The 18,581-nt window shown below is 49.8% G+C and overlaps 3 non-coding genes across 3 annotated transcripts; all 3 read right to left on the bottom strand.

Moving 5' to 3' along the window:
* Positions 1-10,672: 10,672 nt before the first annotated feature.
* TRNAG-UCC (transfer RNA glycine (anticodon UCC)) lies at positions 10,673-10,744 on the bottom strand. The gene has a single exon. It is a non-coding gene; the product is annotated as a tRNA-Gly (tRNA).
* Positions 10,745-16,929: 6,185 nt separating this feature from the next.
* Positions 16,930-17,001, bottom strand: TRNAG-UCC (transfer RNA glycine (anticodon UCC)). Its single transcript has one exon. It is a non-coding gene; the product is annotated as a tRNA-Gly (tRNA).
* Positions 17,002-18,186: 1,185 nt separating this feature from the next.
* TRNAG-UCC (transfer RNA glycine (anticodon UCC)) lies at positions 18,187-18,258 on the bottom strand. Its single transcript has one exon. It is a non-coding gene; the product is annotated as a tRNA-Gly (tRNA).
* Positions 18,259-18,581: the final 323 nt, after the last annotated feature.

Raw genomic sequence — 18,581 nt, 5'->3', positions numbered from 1 at the left:
AGCACGCTTCCGCTGCGCCACTCTGCTGGTTGGAGAACAAGCGATTTTCTGGGCTTTTACAGCCTACAAACCGACAACCCTAGACCCAGTTTCGAGTGAAGCGGGCAGTAGGCCTTACAAAGCCAAACAACCTGCAACCACGCACTCCCATCCCATGGCCTTTTGCAGACAGGCCTCATTTCTCTAGCTCACACCCTAACTGCCAACACCCCTTCCCCTTCTCTCTCTGTCTCTCTCTCTCTGTCTCTCTCTCTCATTCTCTCTCTCTCGCAAATAGATACTTTACTTCCCAGGTGCAACAAAACAAGCCTTCTCGAGCTGGCAGATATGGGAAGGAAGGAAGGAAGGGCCAGTTTGGAAACTCAACTCAATTACCATAAATCCCCTGCTAAGGGTTATGGGAGTGAGGAATGAAGGAACTTTGCTTCAGGGAAAGGGCTGCTGCTGCTTCAGCATGTGAGGAGCGCAGCCACACGTTTCACCTTCCTCAGTATGTTGGTTTACAGGATGAGAGAGATCCTGAAACCTCACTCTAATAGGCTGAGGTGCTGTGCTCGGTGGCCTGCTGGGACCTTTGCCCGTCAGGGCAAGGCGAATAGGCCTTTGTCAGGCCTTCGTCAGGGCTTTGTCGGGGAGGGGCCAGGAGCCCTGCTCGCTTCAATCCCCTCACTGATAGACAGTTGCAGAAACTAGGATGCAAGAACCTTTCCTGGATGGGGTTTTGATTTTCGCGAAAAGTGTGTCAGCTTTGCTTTCAGCATGAGTCTGATTTCCCAAAAATGCATTTTGAACAATTTAAAGATTTGATCTGCGTTGGCCGGGAATCGAACCCGGGTTAACTGCTTGGAAGGCAGCTATGCTCACCACTATACCACCAACGCCTGCCTGTCTGGGCTATCTGATGGAGCGCCCCTTAGAAATAAGAATAAGTCATTGGCTGGGAATGAAAAAAGCTTGCATTTGACCCAGAAGCAGTTCGCATCATGAGGTCTTGCCGGTCAGCCCAACATTTCCCCGGGACCCCTTAAAAAAGGAGCTTGGTTTTAAGTTTGGTTTGATTGAACAGTACATTTTGTTGGCTGGGCTGGGACCCTCTCCTATTTAGCGCAAGAGTGGAACGAGGCAGCAAGTTCAAGGAATGACATTGCATCCAGGCACTTACAGCTCTTTGTGCCCTAATGCCATGACACAAAAACATAATTTGAAAAAACTTAGCAGAGGATGGTTTCGATCCATCGACCTCTGGGTTATGGGCCCAGCACGCTTCCGCTGCGCCACTCTGCTGGTTGGAGAACAAAAGCTTTTCTGGGCTTTTACAGCCTACAAACCGACAACCCTAGACCCAGTTTCGAGTGAAGCGGGCAGTAGGCCTTACAAAGCCAAACAAACTGCAACCACGCACTCCCATCCCATGGCCTTTTGCAGACAGGCCTCATTTCTCTAGCTCACACCCTAACTGCCAACACCCCTTCCCCTTCTCTCTCTGTCTCTCTCTCTCTGTCTCTCTCTCTCATTCTCTCTCTCTCGCAAGTAGATACTTTACTTCCCAGGTGCAACAAAACAAGCCTTCTCGAGCTGGCAGATATGTGAAGGAAGGAAGGAAGGGCCAGTTTGGAAACTCAACTCAATTACCATAAATCCCCTGCTAAGGGTTATGGGGGGGAGGAATGAAGGAACTTTGCTTCAGGGAAAGGGCTGCTGCTGCTTCAGCATGTGAGGAGCGCAGCCACACGTTTCACCTTCCTCAGTATGTTGGTTTACAGGATGAGAGAGATCCTGAAACCTCACTCTAATAGGCTGAGGTGCTGTGCTCGGTGGCCTGCTGGGACCTTTGCCCGTCAGGGCAAGGCGAATAGGCCTTTGTCAGGCCTTCGTCAGGGCTTTGTCGGGGAGGGGCCAGAAGCCCTGCTCGCTTCAATCCCCTCACCGATAGACAGTTGCAGAAACTAGGATGCAAGAACCTTTCCTGGATGGGGTTTTGATTTTCGCGAAAAGTGTGTCAGCTTTGCTTTCAGCATGAGTCTGATTTCCCAAAAATGCATTTTGAACAATTTAAAGATTTGATCTGCGTTGGCCGGGAATCCAACCCGGATCAACTGCTTGGAAGGCAGCTATGCTCACCACTATACCACCAACGCCTGCCTGTCTGGGCTATGTGATGGAGCGCCCCTCAGAAATAAGAATAAGTCATTGGCTGGGAATGAAAAAAGCTTGCGTTTGACCCAGAAGCAGTTCGCATCATGAGGTCTTGCCGGTCAGCCCAACATTTCCCCGGGACCCCTTAAAAAAGGAGCTTGGTTTTAAGTTTGGTTTGATTGAACAGTACATTTTGTTGGCTGGGCTGGGACCCTCTCCTATTTAGCGCAAGAGTGGAACGAGGCAGCAAGTTCAAGGAATGACATTGCATCCAGGCACTTACAGCTCTTTGTTCCCTAATGCCATGACACAAAAACATAATTTGAAAAAACTTAGCAGAGGATGGTTTCGATCCATCGACCTCTGGGTTATGGGCCCAGCACGCTTCCGCCGCGCCACTCTGCTGGTTGGAGAACAAGAGCTTTTCTGGGCTTTTACAGCCTACAAACCGACAACCCTAGACCCAGTTTCGAGTGAAGCGGGCAGTAGGCCTTACAAAGCCAAACAACCTGTAACCACGCACTCCCATCCCATGGCCTTTTGCAGACAGGCCTCATTTCTCTAGAATAAGAATAAGAATAAGAATAAGTCATTGGCTGGGAATGAAAAAAGCTTGCGTTTGACGCAGAAGCAGTTCGCATCATGAGGTCTTGCCGGTCAGCCCAACATTTCCCCGGGACCCCTTAAAAAAGGAGCTTGGTTTTAAGTTTGGTTTGATTGAACAGTACATTTTGTTGGCTGGGCTGGGACCCTCTCCTATTTAGCGCAAGAGTGGAACGAGGCAGCAAGTTCAAGGAATGACATTGCATTTTGTCGGGGAGGGGCCAGGAGCCCTGCTCGCTTCAATCCCCTCACCGATAGACAGTTGCAGAAACTAGGATGCAAGAACCTTTCCTGGATGGGGTTTTGATTTTCACGAAAAGTGTGTCAGCTTTGCTTTCAGCATGAGTCTGATTTCCAAAAAATGCATTTTGAACAATTTAAAGATTTGATCTGCGTTGGCCGGGAATCGAACCCCGGTCAACTGCTTGGAAAGCAGCTATGCTCACCACTATACCACCAACGCCTGCCTGTCTGGGCTATCTGATGGAGCGTCCCTTAGAAATAAGAATAAGTCATTGGCTGGGAATGAAAAAAGCTTGCGTTTGACGCAGAAGCAGTTCGCATCATGAGGTCTTGCCGGTCAGCCCAACATTTCCCCGGGACCCCTTAAAAAAGGAGCTTGGTTTTAAGTTTGGTTTGATTGAACAGTACATTTTGTTGGCTGGGCTGGGACCCTCTCCTATTTAGCGCAAGAGTGGAACGAGGCAGCAAGTTCAAGGAATGACATTGCATCCAGGCACTTACAGCTCTTTGTGCCCTAATGCCATGACACAAAAACATAATTTGAAAAAAGTTAGCAGAGGATGGTTTCGATCCATCGACCTCTGGGTTATGGGACCAGCACGCTTCCGCTGCGCCACTCTGCTGGTTGGAGAACAAGAGCTTTTCTGGGCTTTTACAGCCTACAAACAGACAACCCTAGACCCAGTTTCGAGTGAAGCGGGCAGTAGGCCTTACAAAGCCAAACAACCTGCAACCACGCACTCCCATCCCATGGCCTTTTGCAGACAGGCCTCATTTCTCTAGCTCACACCCTAACTGCCAACACCCCTTCCCCTTCTCTCTCTGTCTCTCTCTCTCTGTCTCTCTCTCTCATTCTCTCTCTCTCTCGCAAATAGATACTTTACTTCCCAGGTGCAACAAAACAAGCCTTCTCGAGCTGGCAGATATGGGAAGGAAGGAAGGAAGGGCCAGTTTGGAAACTCAACTCAATTACCATAAATCCCCTGCTAAGGGTTATGGGAGGGAGGAATGAAGGAACTTTGCTTCAGGGAAAGGGCTGCTGCTGCTTCAGCATGTGAGGAGCGCAGCCACACGTTTCACCTTCCTCAGTATGTTGGTTTACAGGATGAGAGAGATCCTGAAACCTCACTCTAATAGGCTGAGGTGCTGTGCTCGGTGGCCTGCTGGGACCTTTGCCCGTCAGGGCAAGGCGAATAGGCCTTTGTCAGGCCTTCGTCAGGGCTTTGTCGGGGAGGGGCCAGGAGCCCTGCTCGCTTCAATCCCCTCACCGATAGACAGTTGCAGAAACTAGGATGCAAGAACCTTTCCTGGATGGGGTTTTGATTTTCGCGAAAAGTGTGTCAGCTTTGCTTTCAGCATGAGTCTGATTTCCCAAAAATGCATTTTGAACAATTTAAAGATTTGATCTGCGTTGGCCGGGAATCGAACCCGGGTCAACTGCTTGGAAGGTAGCTATGCTCACCACTATACCACCAACGCCTGCCTGTCTGGGCTATTTGATGGAGCGCCCCTTAGAAATAAGAATAAGTCATTGGCTGGGAATGAAAAAAGCTTGCGTTTGACGCAGAAGCAGTTCGCATCATGAGGTCTTGCCGGTCAGCCCAACATTTCCCCGGGACCCCTTAAAAAAGGAGCTTGGTTTTAAGTTTGGTTTGTTTGAACAGTACATTTTGTTGGCTGGGCTGGGACCCTCTCCTATTTAGCGCAAGAGTGGAACGAGGCAGCAAGTTCAAGGAATGACATTGCATCCAGGCACTTACAGCTCTTTGTGCCCTAATGCCATGACACAAAAACATAATTTGAAAAAAGTTAGCAGAGGATGGTTTCGATCCATCGACCTCTGGGTTATGGGCCCAGCACGCTTCCGCTGCGCCACTCTGCTGGTTGGAGAACAAGAGCTTTTCTGGGCTTTTACAGCCTACAAACCGACAACCCTAGACCCAGTTTCGAGTGAAGCGGGCAGTAGGCCTTACAAAGCCAAACAACCTGCAACCACGCACTCCCATCCCATGGCCTTTTGCAGACAGGCCTCATTTCTCTAGCTCACACCCTAACTGCCAACACCCCTTCCCCTTCTCTCTCTGTCTCTCTCTCTCTGTCTCTCTCTCTCATTCTCTCTCTCTCGCAAATAGATACTTTACTTCCCAGGTGCAACAAAACAAGCCTTCTCGAGCTGGCAGATATGGGAAGGAAGGAAGGGCCAGTTTGGAAACTCAACTCAATTACCATAAATCCCCTGCTAAGGGTTATGGGAGTGAGGAATGAAGGAACTTTGCTTCAGGGAAAGGGATGCTGCTGCTTCAGCATGTGAGGAGCGCAGCCACACGTTTCACCTTCCTCAGTATGTTGGTTTACAGGATGAGAGAGATCCTGAAACCTCACTCTAATAGGCTGAGGTGCTGTGCTCGGTGGCCTGCTGGGACCTTTGCCCGTCAGGGCAAGGCGAATAGGCCTTTGTCAGGCCTTCGTCAGGGCTTTGTCGGGGAGGGGCCAGGAGCCCTGCTCGCTTCAATCCCCTCACCGATAGACAGTTGCAGAAACTAGGATGCAAGAACCTTTCCTGGATGGGGTTTTGATTTTCACGAAAAGTGTGTCAGCTTTGCTTTCAGCATGAGTCTGATTTCCAAAAAATGCATTTTGAACAATTTAAAGATTTGATTTGCGTTGGCCGGGAATCGAACCCGGGTCAACTGCTTGGAAGGCAGCTATGCTCATCACTATACCACCAACGCCTGCCTGTCTGGGCTATCTGATGGAGCGTCCCTTAGAAATAAGAATAAGTCATTGGCTGGGAATGAAAAAAGCTTGCGTTTGACGCAGAAGCAGTACGCATCATGAGGTCTTGCCGGTCAGCCCAACATTTCCCCGGGACCCCTTAAAAAAGGAGCTTGGTTTTAAGTTTGGTTTGATTGTACAGTACATTTTGTTGGCTGGGCTGGGACCCTCTCCTATTTAGGGCAAGAGTGGAACGAGGCAGCAAGTTCAAGGAATGACATTGCATCCAGGCACTTACAGCTCTTTGTGCCCTAATGCCATGACACAAAAACATAATTTGAAAAAAGTTAGCAGAGGATGGTTTCGATCCATCGACCTCTGGGTTATGGGACCAGCACGCTTCCACTGCGCCACTCTGCTGGTTGGAGAACAAGAGCTTTTCTGGGCTTTTACAGCCTACAAACAGACAACCCTAGACCCAGTTTCGAGTGAAGCGGGCAGTAGGCCTTACAAAGCCAAACAACCTGCAACCACGCACTCCCATCCCATGGCCTTTTGCAGACAGGCCTCATTTCTCTAGCTCACACCCTAACTGCCAACACCCCTTCCCCTTCTCTCTCTGTCTCTCTCTCTCTCTGTCTCTCTCTCTCATTCTCTCTCTCTCGCAAATAGATACTTTACTTCCCAGGTGCAACAAAACAATCCTTCTCGAGCTGGCAGATATGGGAAGGAAGGAAGGAAGGGCCAGTTTGGAAACTCAACTCAATTACCATAAATCCCCTGCTAAGGGTTATGGGAGGGAGGAATGAAGGAACTTTGCTTCAGGGAAAGGGCTGCTGCTGCTTCAGCATGTGAGGAGCGCAGCCACACGTTTCACCTTCCTCAGTATGTTGGTTTACAGGATGAGAGAGATCCTGAAACCTCACTCTAATAGGCTGAGGTGCTGTGCTCGGTGGCCTGCTGGGACCTTGGCCCGTTAGGGCAAGGCGAATAGGCCTTTGTCAGGCCGTCGTCAGGGCTTTGTCGGGGAGGGGCCAGGAGCCCTGCTCGCTTCAATCCCCTCACCGATAGACAGTTGCAGAAACTAGGATGCAAGAACCTTTCCTGGATGGGGTTTTGATTTTCACGAAAAGTGTGTCAGCTTTGCTTTCAGCATGAGTCTGATTTCCAAAAAATGCATTTTGAACAATTTAAGGATTTGATCTGCGTTGGCCGGGAATCGAATCCGGGTCAACTGCTTGGAAGGCAGCTATGCTCACCACTATACCACTAACACCTGCCTGTCTGGGCTCTCTGATGGAGCGCCCCTTAGAAATAAGAATAAGTCATTGGCTGGGAATGAAAAAAGCTTGCGTTTGACGCAGAAGCAGTTCGCATCATGAGGTCTTGCCGGTCAGCCCAACATTTCCCCGGGACCCCTTAAAAAAGGAGCTTGGTTTTAAGTTTGGTTTGATTGAACAGTACATTTTGTTGGCTGGGCTGGGACCCTCTCCTATTTAGCGCAAGAGTGGAACGAGGCAGCAAGTTCAAGGAATGACATTGCATCCAGGCACTTACAGCTCTTTGTGCCCTAATGCCATGACACAAAAACATAATTTGAAAAAACTTAGCAGAGGATGGTTTCGATCCATCGACCTCTGGGTTATGGGCCCAGCACGCTTCCGCTGCGCCACTCTGCTGGTTGGAGAACAAGAGCTTTTCTGGGCTTTTACAGCCTACAAACCGACAACCCTAGACCCAGTTTCGAGTGAAGCGGGCAGTAGGCCTTACAAAGCCAAACAACCTGCAACCATGCACTCCCATCCCATGGCCTTTTGCAGACAGGCCTCATTTCTCTAGCTCACACCCTAACTGCCAACACCCCTTCCCCTTCTCTCTCTGTCTCTCTCTCTCTGTCTCTCTCTCTCATTCTCTCTCTCTCGCAAATAGATACTTTACTTCCCAGGTGCAACAAAACAAGCCTTCTCGAGCTGGCAGATATGGGAAGGAAGGAAGGAAGGGCCAGTTTGGAAACTCAACTCAATTACCATAAATCCCCTGCTAAGGGTTATGGGAGGGAGGAATGAAGGAACTTTGCTTCAGGGAAAGGGCTGCTGCTGCTTCAGCATGTGAGGAGCGCAGCCACACGTTTCACCCTTCTCAGTATGTTGGTTTACAGGATGAGAGAGATCCTGAAACCTCACTCTAATAGGCTGAGGTGCTGTGCTCGGTGGCCTGCTGGGACCTTTGCCCGTCAGGGCAAGGCGAATAGGCCTTTGTCAGGCCTTCGTCAGGGCTTTGTCGGGGAGGGGCCAGGATCCCTGCTCGCTTCAATCCCCTCACCGATAGACAGTTGCAGAAACTAGGATGCAAGAACCTTTCCTGGATGGGGTTGTGATTCTCGCGAAAAGTGTGTCAGCTTTGCTTTCAGCATGAGTCTGATTTCCCAAAAATGCATTTTGAACAATTTAAAGATTTGATCTGCGTTGGCCGGGAATGGAACCCGGGTCAACTGCTTGGAAGGTAGCTATGCTCACCACTATACCACCAACGCCTGCCTGTCTGGGCTATCTGATGGAGCGCCCCTTAGAAATAAGAATAAGTCATTGGCTGGGAATGAAAAAAGCTTGCGTTTGACGCAGAAGCAGTTCGCATCATGAGGTCTTGCCGGTCAGCCCAACATTTCCCCGGGACCCCTTAAAAAAGGAGCTTGGTTTTAAGTTTGGTTTGTTTGAACAGTACATTTTGTTGGCTGGGCTGGGACCCTCTCCTATTTAGCGCAAGAGTGGAACGAGGCAGCAAGTTCAAGGAATGACATTGCATCCAGGCACTTACAGCTCTTTGTGCCCTAATGCCATGACACAAAAACATAATTTGAAAAAAGTTAGCAGAGGATGGTTTCGATCCATCGACCTCTGGGTTATGGGCCCAGCACGCTTCCGCTGCGCCACTCTGCTGGTTGGAGAACAAGAGCTTTTCTGGGCTTTTACAGCCTACAAACCGACAACCCTAGACCCAGTTTCGAGTGAAGCGGGCAGTAGGCCTTACAAAGCCAAACAACCTGCAACCACGCACTCCCATCCCATGGCCTTTTGCAGACAGGCCTCATTTCTCTAGCTCACACCCTAACTGCCAACACCCCTTCCCCTTCTCTCTCTGTCTCTCTCTCTCTGTCTCTCTCTCTCATTCTCTCTCTCTCGCAAATAGATACTTTACTTCCCAGGTGCAACAAAACAAGCCTTCTCGAGCTGGCAGATATGGGAAGGAAGGAAGGAAGGGCCAGTTTGGAAACTCAACTCAATTACCATAAATCCCCTGCTAAGGGTTATGGGAGTGAGGAATGAAGGAACTTTGCTTCAGGGAAAGGGATGCTGCTGCTTCAGCATGTGAGGAGCGCAGCCACACGTTTCACCTTCCTCAGTATGTTGGTTTACAGGATGAGAGAGATCCTGAAACCTCACTCTAATAGGCTGAGGTGCTGTGCTCGGTGGCCTGCTGGGACCTTTGCCCGTCAGGGCAAGGCGAATAGGCCTTTGTCAGGCCTTCGTCAGGGCTTTGTCGGGGAGGGGCCAGGAGCCCTGCTCGCTTCAATCCCCTCACCGATAGACAGTTGCAGAAACTAGGATGCAAGAACCTTTCCTGGATGGGGTTTTGATTTTCGCGAAAAGTGTGTCAGCTTTGCTTTCAGCATGAGTCTGATTTCCCAAAAATGCATTTTGAACAATTTAAAGATTTGATCTGCGTTGGCCGGGAATCGAACCCGGGTCAACTGCTTGGAAGGTAGCTATGCTCACCACTATACCACCAACGCCTGCCTGTCTGGGCTATCTGATGGAGCGCCCCTTAGAAATAAGAATAAGTCATTGGCTGGGAATGAAAAAAGCTTGCGTTTGACGCAGAAGCAGTTCGCATCATGAGGTCTTGCCGGTCAGCCCAACATTTCCCCGGGACCCCTTAAAAAAGGAGCTTGGTTTTAAGTTTGGTTTGTTTGAACAGTACATTTTGTTGGCTGGGCTGGGACCCTCTCCTATTTAGCGCAAGAGTGGAACGAGGCAGCAAGTTCAAGGAATGACATTGCATCCAGGCACTTACAGCTCTTTGTGCCCTAATGCCATGACACAAAAACATAATTTGAAAAAAGTTAACAGAGGATGGTTTCGATCCATCGACCTCTGGGTTATGGGCCCAGCACGCTTCCGCTGCGCCACTCTGCTGGTTGGAGAACAAGAGCTTTTCTGGGCTTTTACAGCCTACAAACCGACAACCCTAGACCCAGTTTCGAGTGAAGCGGGCAGTAGGCCTTACAAAGCCAAACAACCTGCAACCACGCACTCCCATCCCATGGCCTTTTGCAGACAGGCCTCATTTCTCTAGCTCACACCCTAACTGCCAACACCCCTTCCCCTTCTCTCTCTGTCTCTCTCTCTCTGTCTCTCTCTCTCATTCTCTCTCTCTCGCAAATAGATACTTTACTTCCCAGGTGCAACAAAACAAGCCTTCTCGAGCTGGCAGATATGGGAAGGAAGGAAGGAAGGGCCAGTTTGGAAACTCAACTCAATTACCATAAATCCCCTGCTAAGGGTTATGGGAGTGAGGAATGAAGGAACTTTGCTTCAGGGAAAGGGATGCTGCTGCTTCAGCATGTGAGGAGCGCAGCCACACGTTTCACCTTCCTCAGTATGTTGGTTTACAGGATGAGAGAGATCCTGAAACCTCACTCTAATAGGCTGAGGTGCTGTGCTCGGTGGCCTGCTGGGACCTTTGCCCATCAGGGCAAGGCGAATAGGCCTTTGTCAGGCCTTCGTCAGGGCTTTGTCGGGGAGGGGCCAGGAGCCCTGCTCGCTTCAATCCCCTCACCGATAGACAGTTGCAGAAACTAGGATGCAAGAACCTTTCCTGGATGGGGTTTTGATTTTCACGAAAAGTGTGTCAGCTTTGCTTTCAGCATGAGTCTGATTTCCAAAAAATGCATTTTGAACAATTTAAAGATTTGATCTGCGTTGGCCGGGAATCGAACCCGGGTCAACTGCTTGGAAGGCAGCTATGCTCACCACTATACCACCAACGCCTGCCTGTCTGGGTTATCTGATGGAGCGTCCCTTAGAAATAAGAATAAGTCATTGGCTGGGAATGAAAAAAGCTTGCGTTTGACGCAGAAGCAGTTCGCATCATGAGGTCTTGCCGGTCAGCCCAACATTTCCCCGGGACCCCTTAAAAAAGGAGCTTGGTTTTAAGTTTGGTTTGATTGAACAGTACATTTTGTTGGCTGGGCTGGGACCCTCTCCTATTTAGGGCAAGAGTGGAACGAGGCAGCAAGTTCAAGGAATGACATTGCATCCAGGCACTTACAGCTCTTTGTGCCCTAATGCCATGACACAAAAACATAATTTGAAAAAAGTTAGCAGAGGATGGTTTCGATCCATCGACCTCTGGGTTATGGGACCAGCACGCTTCCGCTGCGCCACTCTGCTGGTTGGAGAACAAGAGCTTTTCTAGGCTTTTACAGCCTACAAACAGACAACCCTAGACCCAGTTTCGAGTGAAGCGGGCAGTAGGCCTTACAAAGCCAAACAACCTGCAACCACGCACTCCCATCCCATGGCCTTTTGCAGACAGGCCTCATTTCTCTAGCTCACACCCTAACTGCCAACACCCCTTCCCCTTCTCTCTCTGTCTCTCTCTCTCATTCTCTCTCTCTCGCAAATAGATACTTTACTTCCCAGGTGCAACAAAACAAGCCTTCTCGAGCTGGCAGATATGGGACGGAAGGAAGGAAGGGCCAGTTTGGAAACTCAACTCAATTACCATAAATCCCCTGCTAAGGGTTATGGGAGGGAGGAATGAAGGAACTTTGCTTCAGGGAAAGGGCTGCTGCTGCTTCAGCATGTGAGGAGCGCAGCCACACGTTTCACCTTCCTCAGTATGTTGGTTTACAGGATGAGAGAGATCCTGAAACCTCACTCTAATATGCTGAGGTGCTGTGCTCGGTGGCCTGCTGGGACCTTTGCCCGTCAGGGCAAGGCGATTAGGCCTTTGTCAGGCCTTCGTCAGGGCTTTGTCGGGGAGGGGCCAGGAGCCCTGCTCGCTTCAATCCCCTCACCGATAGACAGTTGCAGAAACTAGGATGCAAGAACCTTTCCTGGATGGGGTTTTGATTTTCACGAAAAGTGTGTCAGCTTTGCTTTCAGCATGAGTCTGATTTCCAAAAAATACATTTTGAACAATTTAAAGATTTGATCTGCGTTGGCCGGGAATCGAACCCGGGTCAACTGCTTGGAAGGCAGCTATGCTCATCACTATACCACCAACGCCTGCCTGTCTGGGCTATGTGATGGAGCGCCCCTTAGAAATAAGAATAAGTCATTGGCTGGGAATGAAAAAAGCTTGCGTTTGACGCAGAAGCAGTTCGCATCGTGAGGTCTTGCCGGTCAGCCCAACATTTCCCCGGGACCCCTTAAAAAAGGAGCTTGGTTTTAAGTTTGGTTTGATTGAACAGTACATTTTGTTGGCTGGGCTGGGACCCTCTCCTATTTAGCGCAAGAGTGGAACGAGGCAGCAAGTTCAAGGAATGACATTGCATCCAGGCACTTACAGCTCTTTGTGCCCTAATGCCATGACACAAAAACATAATTTGAAAAAACTTAGCAGAGGATGGTTTCTATCCATCGACCTCTGGGTTATGGGCCCAGCACGCTTCCGCTGCGCCACTCTGCTGGTTGGAGAACAAGAGCTTTTCTGGGCTTTTACAGCCTACAAACCGACAACCCTAGACCCAGTTTCGAGTGAAGCGGGCAGTAGGCCTTACAAAGCCAAACAACCTGCAACCACGCACTCTCATCCCATGGCCTTTTGCAGACAGGCCTCATTTCTCTAGCTCACACCCTAACTGCCAACACCCCTTCCCCTTCTCTCTCTGTCTCTCTCTCTCTCTGTCTCTCTCTCTCATTCTCTCTCTCTCGCAAATAGATACTTTACTTCCCAGGTGCAACAAAACAAGCCTTCTCGAGCTGGCAGATATGGGAAGGAAGGAAGGAAGGGCCAGTTTGGAAACTCAACTCAATTACCATAAATCCCCTGCTAAGGGTTATGGGAGGGAGGAATGAAGGAACTTTGCTTCAGGGAAAGGGCTGCTGCTGCTTCAGCATGTGAGGAGCACAGCCACACGTTTCACCTTCCTCAGTATGTTGGTTTACAGGATGAGAGATATCCTGAAACCTCACTCTAATAGGCTGAGGTGCTGTGCTCGGTGGCCTGCTGGGACCTTTGCCCGTCAGGGCAAGGCGAATAGGCCTTTGTCAGGCCTTTGTCGGGGAGGGGCCAGGAGCCCTGCTCGCTTCAATCCCCTCACCGATAGACAGTTGCAGAAACTAGGATGCAAGAACCTTTCCTGGATGGGGTTTTGATTTTCACGAAAAGTGTGTCAGCTTTGCTTTCAGCATGAGTCTGATTTCCAAAAAATGCATTTTGAACAATTTAAAGATTTGATCTGCGTTGGCCGGGAATCGGTCAACTGCTTGGAAGGCAGCTATGCTCACCACTATACCACCAACGCCTGCCTGTCTGGGCTATGTGATGGAGCGCCCCTTAGAAATAAGAATAAGTCATTGGCTGGGAATGAAAAAAGCTTGCGTTTGACGCAGAAGCAGTTCGCATCATGAGGTCTTGCCGGTCAGCCCAACATTTCCCCGGGACCCCTTAATAAAGGAGCTCGGTTTTAAGTTTGGTTTGATTGAACAGTACATTTTGTTGGCTGGGCTGGGACCCTCTCCTATTTAGCGCAAGAGTGGAACGAGGCAGCAAGTTCAAGGAATGACATTGCATCCAGGCACTTACAGCTCTTTGTGCCCTAATGCCATGACACAAAAACATAATTTGAAAAAACTTAGCAGAGGATGGTTTCGATCCATCGACCTCTGGGTTATGGGCCAAGCACGCTTCCGCTGCGCCACTCTGCTGGTTGGAGAACAAGAGCTTTTCTGGGCTTTTACAGCCTACAAACCGACAACCCTAGACCCAGTTTCGAGTGAAGCGGGCAGTAGGCCTTACAAAGCCAAACAACCTGCAACCACGCACTCCCATCCCATGGCCTTTTGCAGACAGGCCTCATTTCTCTAGCTCACACCCTAACTGCCAACACCCCTTCCCCTTCTCTCTCTGTCTCTCTCTCTCTGTCTCTCTCTCTCATTCTCTCTCTCTCGCAAATAGATTCTTTACTTCCCAGGTGCAACAAAACAAGCCTTCTCGAGCTGGCAGATATGGGAAGGAAGGAAGGAAGGGCCAGTTTGGAAACTCAACTCAATTACCATAAATCCCCTGCTAAGGGTTATGGGAGGGAGGAATGAAGGAACTTTGCTTCAGGGAAAGGGCTGCTGCTGCTTCAGCATGTGAGGAGCGCAGCCACACGTTTCACCTTCCTCAGTATGTTGGTTTACAGGATGAGAGAGATCCTGAAACCTCACTCTAATAGGCTGAGGTGCTGTGCTCGGTGGCCTGCTGGGACCTTTGCCCGTCAGGGCAAGGCGATTAGGCCTTTGTCAGGCCTTCGTCAGGGCTTTGTCGGGGAGGGGCCAGGAGCCCTGCTCGCTTCAATCCCCTCACCGATAGACAGTTGCAGAAACTAGGATGCAAGAACCTTTCCTGGATGGGGTTTTGATTTTCACGAAAAGTGTGTCAGCTTTGCTTTCAGCATGAGTCTGATTTCCAAAAAATGCATTTTGAACAATTTAAAGATTTGATCTGCTTTGGCCGGGAATCGAACCCGGGTCAACTGCTTGGAAGGCAGCTATGCTCACCACTATACCACCAACGCCTGCCTGTCTGGGCTATGTGATGGAGCTCCCCTTAGAAATAAGAATAAGTCATTGGCTGGGAATGAAAAAAGCTTGCGTTTGACGCAGAAGCAGTTCGCATCATGAGGTCTTGCCGGTCAGCCCAACATTTCCCCGGGACCCCTTAAAAAAGGAGCTTGGTTTTAAGTTTGGTTTGATTGAACAGTACATTTTGTTGGCTGGGCTGGGACCCTCTCCTATTTAGCGCATGAGTGGAACGAGGCAGCAAGTTCAAGGAATGACATTGCATCCAGGCACTTACAGCTCTTTGTGCCCTAATGCCATGACACAAAAACATAATTTGAAAAAACTTAGCAGAGGATGGTTTCCATCCATCGACCTCTGGGTTATGGGCCCAGCACACTTCCGCTGCGCCACTCTGCTGGTTGGAGAACAAGAGCTTTTCTGGGCTTTTACAGCCTACAAACCGACAACCCTAGACCCAGTTTCGAGTGAAGCGGGCAGTAGGCCTTACAAAGCCAAACAACCTGCAACCACGCACTCCCATCCCATGGCCTTTTGCAGACAGGCCTCATTTCTCTAGCTCACACCCTAACTGCCAACACCCCTTCCCCTTCTCTCTCTGTCTCTCTCTCTCTCTGTCTCTCTCTCTCATTCTCTCTCTCTCGCAAATAGATACTTTACTTCCCAGGTGCAACAAAACAATCCTTCTCGAGCTGGCAGATATGGGAAGGAAGGAAGGAAGGGCCAGTTTGGAAACTCAAATCAATTACCATAAATCCCCTGCTAAGGGTTATGGGAGGGAGGAATGAAGGAACTTTGCTTCAGGGAAAGGGCTGCTGCTGCTTCAGCATGTGAGGAGCGCAGCCACACGTTTCACCTTCCTCAGTATGTTGGTTTACAGGATGAGAGAGATCCTGAAACCTCACTCTAATAGGCTGAGGTGCTGTGCTCGGTGGCCTGCTGGGACCTTGGCCCGTCAGGGCAAGGCGAATAGGCCTTTGTCAGGCCGTCGTCAGGGCTTTGTCGGGGAGGGGCCAGGAGCCCTGCTCGCTTCAATCCCCTCACCGATAGACAGTTGCAGAAACTAGGATGCAAGAACCTTTCCTGGATGGGGTTTTGATTTTCACGAAAAGTGTGTCAGCTTTGCTTTCAGCATGAGTCTGATTTCCAAAAAATGCATTTTGAACAATTTAAAGATTTGATCTGCGTTGGCCGGGAATCGAATCCGGGTCAACTGCTTGGAAGGCAGCTATGCTCACCACTATACCACTAACGCCTGCCTGTCTGGGCTCTCTGATGGAGCGCCCCTTAGAAATAAGAATAAGTCATTGGCTGGGAATGAAAAAAGCTTGCGTTTGACGCAGAAGCAGTTCGCATCATGAGGTCTTGCCGGTCAGCCCAACATTTCCCCGGGACCCCTTAAAAAAGGAGCTTGGTTTTAAGTTTGGTTTGATTGAACAGTACATTTTGTTGGCTGGGCTGGGACCCTCTCCTATTTAGCGCAAGAGTGGAACGAGGCAGCAAGTTCAAGGAATGACATTGCATCCAGGCACTTACAGCTCTTTGTGCCCTAATGCCATGACACAAAAACATAATTTGAAAAAACTTAGCAGAGGATGGTTTCGATCCATCGACCTCTGGGTTATGGGCCCAGCACGCTTCCGCTGCGCCACTCTGCTGGTTGGAGAACAAGAGCTTTTCTGGGCTTTTACAGCCTACAAACCGACAACCCTAGACCCAGTTTCGAGTGAAGCGGGCAGTAGGCCTTACAAAGCCAAACAACCTGCAACCACGCACTCCCATCCCATGGCCTTTTGCAGACAGGCCTCATTTCTCTAGCTCACACCCTAACTGCCAACACCCCTTCCCCTTCTCTCTCTGTCTCTCTCTCTCTGTCTCTCTCTCTCATTCTCTCTCTCTCGCAAATAGATACTTTACTTCCCAGGTGCAACAAAACAAGCCTTCTCGAGCTGGCAGATATGGGAAGGAAGGAAGGAAGGGCCAGTTTGGAAACTCAACTCAATTACCATAAATCCCCTGCTAAGGGTTATGGGAGGGAGGAATGAAGGAACTTTGCTTCAGGGAAAGGGCTGCTGCTGCTTCAGCATGTGAGGAGCGCAGCCACACGTTTCACCTTCCTCAGTATGTTGGTTTACAGGATGAGAGAGATCCTGAAACCTCACTCTAATAGGCTGAGGTGCTGTGCTCGGTGGCCTGCTGGGACCTTTGCCCGTCAGGGCAAGGCGAATAGGCCTTTGTCAGGCCTTCGTCAGGGCTTTGTCGGGGAGGGGCCAGGATCCCTGCTCGCTTCAATCCCCTCACCGATAGACAGTTGCAGAAACTAGGATGCAAGAACCTTTCCTGGATGGGGTTTTGATTTTCGCGAAAAGTGTGTCAGCTTTGCTTTCAGCATGAGTCTGATTTCCCAAAAATGCATTTTGAACAATTTAAAGATTTGATCTGCGTTGGCCGGGAATCGAACCCGGGTCAACTGCTTGGAAGGCAGCTATGCTCACCACTATACCACCAACGCCTGCCTGTCTGGGCTATCTGATGGAGCGCCCCTTAGAAATAAGAATAAGTCATTGGCTGGGAATGAAAAAAGCTTGCGTTTGACGCAGAAGCAGTTCGCATCATGAGGTCTTGCCGGTCAGCCCAACATTTCCCCGGGACCCCTTAAAAAAGGAGCTTGGTTTTAAGTTTGGTTTGTTTGAACAGTACATTTTGTTGGCTGGGCTGGGACCCTCTCCTATTTAGCGCAAGAGTGGAACGAGGCAGCAAGTTCAAGGAATGACATTGCATCCAGGCACTTACAGCTCTTTGTGCCCTAATGCCATGACACAAAAACATAATTTGAAAAAAGTTAGCAGAGGATGGTTTCGATCCATCGACCTCTGGGTTATGGGCCCAGCACGCTTCCGCTGCGCCACTCTGCTGGTTGGAGAACAAGAGCTTTTCTGGGCTTTTACAGCCTACAAACCGACAACCCTAGACCCAGTTTCGAGTGAAGCGGGCAGTAGGCCTTACAAAGCCAAACAACCTGCAACCACGCACTCCCATCCCATGGCCTTTTGCAGACAGGCCTCATTTCTCTAGCTCACACCCTAACTGCCAACACCCCTTCCCCTTCTCTCTCTGTCTCTCTCTCTCTGTCTCTCTCTCTCATTCTCTCTCTCTCGCAAATAGATACTTTACTTCCCAGGTGCAACAAAACAAGCCTTCTCGAGCTGGCAGATATGGGAAGGAAGGAAGGAAGGGCCAGTTTGGAAACTCAACTCAATTACCATAAATCCCCTGCTAAGGGTTATGGGAGTGAGGAATGAAGGAACTTTGCTTCAGGGAAAGGGCTGCTGCTGCTTCAGCATGTGAGGAGCGCAGCCACACGTTTCACCTTCCTCAGTATGTTGGTTTACAGGATGAGAGAGATCCTGAAACCTCACTCTAGTAGGCTGAGGTGCTGTGCTCGGTGGCCTGCTGGGACCTTTGCCCGTCAGGGCAAGGCGAATAGGCCTTTGTCAGGCCTTCGTCAGGGCTTTGTCGGGGAGGGGCCAGGAGCCCTGCTCGCTTCAATCCCCTCACCGATAGACAGTTGCAGAAACTAGGATGCAAGAACCTTTCCTGGATGGGGTTTTGATTTTCACGAAAAGTGTGTCAGCTTTGCTTTCAGCATGAGTCTGATTTCCAAAAAATGCATTTTGAACAATTTAAAGATTTGATCTGCGTTGGCCGGGAATCGAACCCGGGTCAACTGCTTGGAAGGCAGCTATGCTCACCACTATACCACCAACGCCTGCCTGTCTGGGCTATCTGATGGAGCGTCCCTTAGAAATAAGAATAAGTCATTGGCTGGGAATGAAAAAAGCTTGCGTTTGACGCAGAAGCAGTTCGCATCATGAGGTCTTGCCGGTCAGCCCAACATTTCCCCGGGACCCCTTAAAAAAGGAGCTTGGTTTTAAGTTTGGTTTGATTGTACAGTACATTTTGTTGGCTGGGCTGGGACCCTCTCCTATTTAGGGCAAGAGTGGAACGAGGCAGCAAGTTCAAGGAATGACATTGCATCCAGGCACTTACAGCTCTTTGTGCCCTAATGCCATGACACAAAAACATAATTTG

This window comes from Ambystoma mexicanum, chromosome 6q, assembly GCF_040938575.1.
Source record: "Ambystoma mexicanum isolate Mex_15411 chromosome 6q, UKY_AmexF1_1, whole genome shotgun sequence".
Classification (NCBI taxonomy): Eukaryota; Metazoa; Chordata; class Amphibia; order Caudata; family Ambystomatidae; genus Ambystoma; species Ambystoma mexicanum.
Note: the sequence above shows the minus strand (reverse complement) of the source record. Positions and strands in the feature narration are given on the sequence as shown.